Raw genomic sequence first — 6,409 nt, 5'->3', positions numbered from 1 at the left:
ATACAGAAGTATAGAGTGACAAAGAGGAGGCGAAGGAAAATTATACAGAAAGTATAGAGTAACAAAGAGTAGGAGAAGGAGAGTAATGACTGGAATGGCTCTGAGACTTCAAAGGATAAAAGTTAAAATGAAAACTGTCGTGATGATGTTAATGAGAATCAAAATGAGAAGGGAACTGAGGTTGGGAATGAAAATGTCAATACTAATTTGAATGGCAACAATTGTTATAATCGTAATGATTATTATATTAATAATAATAATGTTAATGAAAATATTTATGATAAATACAAGCAAAAAGGAAAGCATATGAATAAGCATGAAATGACTAGAGAATGAAATGAAAGGGATGGAAAATGATGAAGGAAATGAGAGTGGAAATGAAAATGGGAAAGTATTCATGAATGAGAATCATCATGATTTTAAGAATGATTATGATCATTATAATTTTAATGCATATTCTGATGGCAATGATAGGAAGGAAAATAATAACCATAATGAAAATAAGGATCTCATTATACTTCTATCATTGTTTTTTGAATTAGTATTATCAGTAACATAATATTTATAATGAAAGAAATTATGATATCAGTCAAAAAAATAATTTAAAAATAATAATGGTCATTCTAACTAGTTTGATTTTGATATTGATAATAATAATGATTATTATTGTTATCTTTAATGTTTTTATATAATCATAATCAATGTTATTCTTAGTCATCATTGTTAGACGTCTGTTTGTGAGTAATGAGCGTGAGAAGGGAAGTGAGTGAGATTACAATGATAGGAAGGTGAGACGTGAGTGATAAATGACATATGAGGAAGGTGATATATGAATATGATGAGAATGGACAATGAGGAAGGTGAATGTGAGTGAGAAATGACATTGAGAAGGTGAATATGAGTGAGATTGACACAAATAAAAAGGTAAATTTGATGATAATGACAGTGAGAAGGATGAATGTGAACTATGAGAATTTAACAATGAATAATATAGGAGAATGAATATAGGCAATGGAAGTATGAGAATGACAATGAGAAGGTGAATGTGATGAAAATGAAAATGAATGTGATGACATATAATGAGAAGGTGAATGTGAGTGGAGAATGAAAGTTTAGTGAATGTGTGTTTACCGTGATGAGCATGATAATGAGAATAATGATAAGCTGTGTATGTAATGTGAGTTGAGAATGAGAACAGAAGTGAATGCTTCGAGTGAAAATGAAAGGTGGAATGTGATTTTGAGCGAATGATAACGAGGAAGGTGAATGTGAGTGAGAATGACAATGAGAAGGTGATTGTAGAGCTGAGAATGACAATGAGAAGAGTGAGGTGAGTGAGAAATATGGAAAAAGAAGGTAATCTTGGTGAGTGAAAATGAATAAACAAGTGGAAATGTGAGTTAGTTAGAATGATAATGAGAAGGTGAATGAGAGTGAGAAATGAAAGTGAGGTTGTGAATGTGAGTGAAAAATGGAAAAGGGGAATGTGGGGACATGTATGAATGTGAGTGAGAACGACTAATTGAGAAGGTGAATGTGTGAGTGAGAAGAAGGAAGAAGATGGTGGTGAATGTGAGTGAAAATGAAAAGGTAAAATGTGAGTGAGGAATGATAATGAGAAGCGGTGAATGTGAGTGAGAATGAAAGTGAGAAGGTGAATGAGAATGAAAATGAAAAGGTGAATGTGAGTGAGAATGATAATGAGAATTGTGAATGTGAGTAAGAATGAAAGTTGGATGAAGGTGAATGTGAAGTGAAAATTGAAAAGGTGAATGGTGAGTGAGAATGAAATGAAAAAGTGAAATTGAGTGAGAATGACACATCGAAGGTGTGAAGTGTCAGTGAAATGACTATGAGAAGGGAATGAGACGTGGAGAACGGGGAATGAAGTGTGAGAATGACAATAGAAGGTGAATTTGAGTGTGATTGAAAATTAAAATTAGAAGGTAGAGTGCAAGTGAGAATGACAATGAGTCGGGGATGTCTGTGAGATGATAATGTGAAGGTGAAATGAGAATGAGAATGAACAATGAGAAGGTGGAATGTGAGAAGAGAATGACGTGAGAAGGTCGAAGTAGTGCAGAATAAACATGAGAAGGTAAATGTGAGTGAAAATGACAATGAGATAGGTGAATGTAGGGGAGAGTGACCAATGAGAAGGTGAATGGGTTGAAGGAGGGAATGACAATGAGAAGGTGAATTGAGATATGAGATTATATTTGGAGGTGAATGTGAGTGAAAATGACCAATGAATGGTGAATGTGAGACGAGAGAGATGAGAGGAAAAAAACAATAGAGATAGGTGAAGATTAGAATAAAAAAATGAAGAAGGGTGAATGTGAATGTGAATGGACTAAAATGACATAGAAATAAGGCAAGGTGAATGTGATGAGAATTGACAATTCATTAAAGGAGAATGACGGGTTAAAACAAAAATGAGAAGGTGACATGTGAGTGAGAATGAAAATTAAAGGTGAATGTCAGGAGAATGGATGAATGACAATGAGAAGGGTGAATGAGTGAAATGAACAATTCAATGAGAAGTAATGTGAGTGAGAGTGAGGATTTTAAAAATGAGAAGGTGAATGTGAGTGTGAAAAATACAATGAAGGTGAAGTGAGTGGCAGCAGTTGATAAGGAATGTGAGTGAGGAGAATGACCAATAAGACTGAAGAAGGTGAATGTGAAAGTGAAGCTGAATGAATGTGGTAATGACAATGAGAAGGCGAATGTGTATGAGAATGACAATGAGACAGTAAATGAGTAGAGAAAACAATTCGTCGATGGTGAATTTATGTGAGAATGAATGGGGAGCCACTGATTTTCGGATGTATTACTGTTATTTGATTGTTATTACAGTCTTTTGTAATAATAGTTCCTTAAGGGACACTATTCCCTAGTGACTAGCGGAAGACTAGTACTCTGACCGACACCTGCTCCTGCCGTGTTCCTTTCCACCATGTCTGTAACAGCTGACACACTCACACGTGTACCCGAACCGGAAGACATCATTAAAACCTCTTCATTGACCAAGTACAATCTTATATTTTATAGCAGGATGAATCTGTAGACTAGACATCTCCCTCCTTCTCACCTTCATTACCATTTGATAGTATGTGTAATTTTTCATTGCCGTTTTGTGTAACATTCAATAGTCTGCTTCCGGTCCCTTCAAGCTCGTTTCCGTTTGTGAAATTAGCCTTTATAGGCGTAGAGAAAAGTGACTCAGGCTCTGTATGTACTTAAAGGACACACAAGGAACCCAGAAGACAGATTCAGGACAGTGTAGGGTCAGACAGACTGACAGACTTAGAGCGAACAGCTCTTTCTATGACCTCTGGCTCGGCCCAGACAGAGTCTGGTGTGATTAATACGTACGCAATTTTAAGACGGTGGCACGTTGTACGGTCCTGTCGCATTAACCACCCACCCTACAACCAGGGCATTTCGAAGTGCGTTTCTTTAACCCAACTGCTCTCAGTGGTGGGCTATAACTTGTGCCAGCTAGTGGTTTACAATGACAATGAGAAAGGTGAATTTAAATGAGAATGAAAGTGAGAAAAAGAAGTGAATGTGCTGTGAGAATGAGAAATGAAAATGAGAAGGTGAATGTAGTGAAATGAAGAAAGCTAATGAGAAGGTGAAATGAATGTGTGAGAGGTGGAATGTGAGTGAGAGTGAGAAAGATAATGAGAAGGTGAAATATGAATGTTGTTTTAGAGAAATGACAATGAGGAAGCGTGGAAATGTAAAGTGAGAATGAAAGTGAGGAAAGGAAAGTGTGAGTGATTGTGTAGTGAGAATGAAAAATGAATAAGGTTTGGAATGTGTTGTGGGAATGAGTAGAATGAATAAGGAGGTTGGGTGGGGAATGTGAGTGAGTAGTGAGGAATGATAATGAGAAGGTGAATTGTGGACGATGAGAATGACCATGAGTAGTGGAATGTGAATACGAATGTCATGAATGTGGTGAATGCGAGTGATTGGGGCGGAATGTACACTGAGAAGGTGAATGTTAGGAAGTTTTTATCTAGAATGACAATGAGAAGTGAGATATTGATGGGAAGTGCGAATGACAATGATGAAGTGAAGCGTGAGTGAGAATGACAATGAGAATGTGAAAGAAGTTGTGAAATGTGATGTGAATTAGGATTGACCAATGGAAAAGGTGCTATTGGTGAGTATGACAATATAAAGGTGATTGTCGAGTGGAGGAGAGAAATGACATAAAATAGAAGGTGATTCGAGTGGGAGAATAGACAATTCATGAAGGACATGATTGTTGCTATGGTGCCGGAGAATGACAATGAGACGCGTGAATTCGAGTGGAGAAATGACATTGGAAAAGGTGAAATGTCAGTAGAATGACAATGCGAAGAAGGTAGAAATGTCAGTGCAGAATGACAATGAGAAGGTGAATGTCAGATGAGATAATGACAATGAAGACGGTGTGTGAATGAATGTGAACGTGACACAGAGTGAAAGTGTGAAATTAACAATGTGAAGATGAAATGTGAGTGAAAAATAAAAATGAGAAGGTGAATGTGAGAGGGGTGAAGTGTATGGACCAATGACAAGGTGAAGTATAGGTGAATGTGAGTGAAAATGACAATGAGGAAGGTGATACGTTGAATATGAATGAAAATGTGCAATGAGAAGTAAATGTGAAGTGAGAATGGACAGTGAGAAGGTGTTTGAATGTGAGTGGAGAATGGACAATGAGAATGTGAATGTGGAGTGAGAATGACAATGAGGGCCGGTGAATTGTGAGTGAATTGACAATGAAAAGGTTGTGAATGTGAGTGAGAATGACAATGAGAAAGGTAAATGTGAGTGGAGAATAACAATGATAAGGTTTAATGTGAGTGAGGATATGACATTTGATGAGGTGAATGTGAGGATGGCAGTGAAAGGTGATGAGTTAAAATGACAATGAGGTGGTGAATGTTCTGTAAAGAATGTTGAGAATGAATATGAGTGGTAATGATTAGGACAAAGAGAAGGTAGTGAGATAGGAATGACAATTGAATAGTGTAGGAATGGCAGTGAAAGGTGAAAGTGATTGTGAGAATGACAATAGAAGGTTTGAATGTGAGTGAGAATAACAATGAGAAGGTTAATGTGAGTTCTGAATGACAAAGAGAATATGAATGTGAGGTGAAATGACAGTTGTTCCCCCGGTGGCGCTGGTGTCACTCGCGGCTGGCACCAGTTTAGTAACCCTCCAGTGCACCAGTTAGTTAAGCCACCCTTACTGGCACCAGTTTGTAAACCCACCAATGAGAGCAGTTGTATTACCACTTCGATGCCCTGGTTTGTAGGTAGGGGGAATGATGGAATATAAAATCAGAAGACGTTTCACGTGCCATGGTCTTATAGTGGACTGTTAATTACATAGCTCTGGTCCGAAAGGGCCAGAGGTCTGAGGGTTGTCGCTATAGTCTGTTTGTCTGTATGACCTCTCTGTCCTGATCTGTCTCTGTGTGGTCCCTTACATGTACTTTAGTACAATCTTCAGTCACTTTATCGGCCTTGGGGCTTCCGTTAACAACTAACAGTGCTAGAAAAGCTTGTGTTCCGAGGCGGAGAACAGACACAGGACGCAGGTATGCGTCAGGTCAAGAAGCAATGCCATCGATATTGGCATTGAATTAAGTAGTCATATGATCAAGGTCTTATGTAAATATTTATCGATACAGGGCCTTACAGAAGTGTGAAAGTGAATGTGAGTAGAATGACAATGAAAGGTGAATTGTGAGTGAGAAGTGACAATTGAGAAGTGAATGTGATTGAATGTGAGTGAGAATGACAATGAGAAGGTGAATGTGATGTGAGAATGACAATGAGAAAGTGTGAATTGTGAATGAGAATGACAGTGAAGATAAATGATCATAATAATATTAGTAAATGGAAATAATAATGATGAATATCAATTATGCTTGATATAATAATTTATATAAAAATACGCAACATCAATGAATGGCAATGAATATTAACATTAATACTAAAGTATGAACTATTAACAATTATTATGAGGGGAAATTAATATTATGACTTACAATAGAAGATATAATGACTAATGGAAGGGAGATAGATTCTAGATGTGGACAAAAGATTAACATGATAAATGACAATGTTTAATGATACTTGGATACATGAGGTGTAAAGTAAATGATAATGATTTAAAAAGGAACGCATATAATGCCAATGTAAAGGAATATTAATATGACAGTGATAGTGACAGTGAAAGAATTGAAATGAGAATCCAAAAATATCATGAAGGGGAAATAATGAAAAAAGACAATGATATGAATAAAGAAAGTGATCACATTGTCTGCTACCAAAAATATAAAGTTATTATTATAATGAGGAATAAGTATCCAGCAAGATGGAAAAAAAACAATGATAT

Source organism: Penaeus japonicus, unplaced genomic scaffold (genome assembly GCF_977035675.1).
Source record: "Penaeus japonicus unplaced genomic scaffold, GWHDUDI00000001_assembly GWHDUDI00001604, whole genome shotgun sequence".
In the NCBI taxonomy this organism is placed as follows: Eukaryota; Metazoa; Arthropoda; class Malacostraca; order Decapoda; family Penaeidae; genus Penaeus; species Penaeus japonicus.
The sequence above is the reverse complement of the archived record's forward strand: the minus strand, read 5'-3'. Positions refer to the sequence as shown.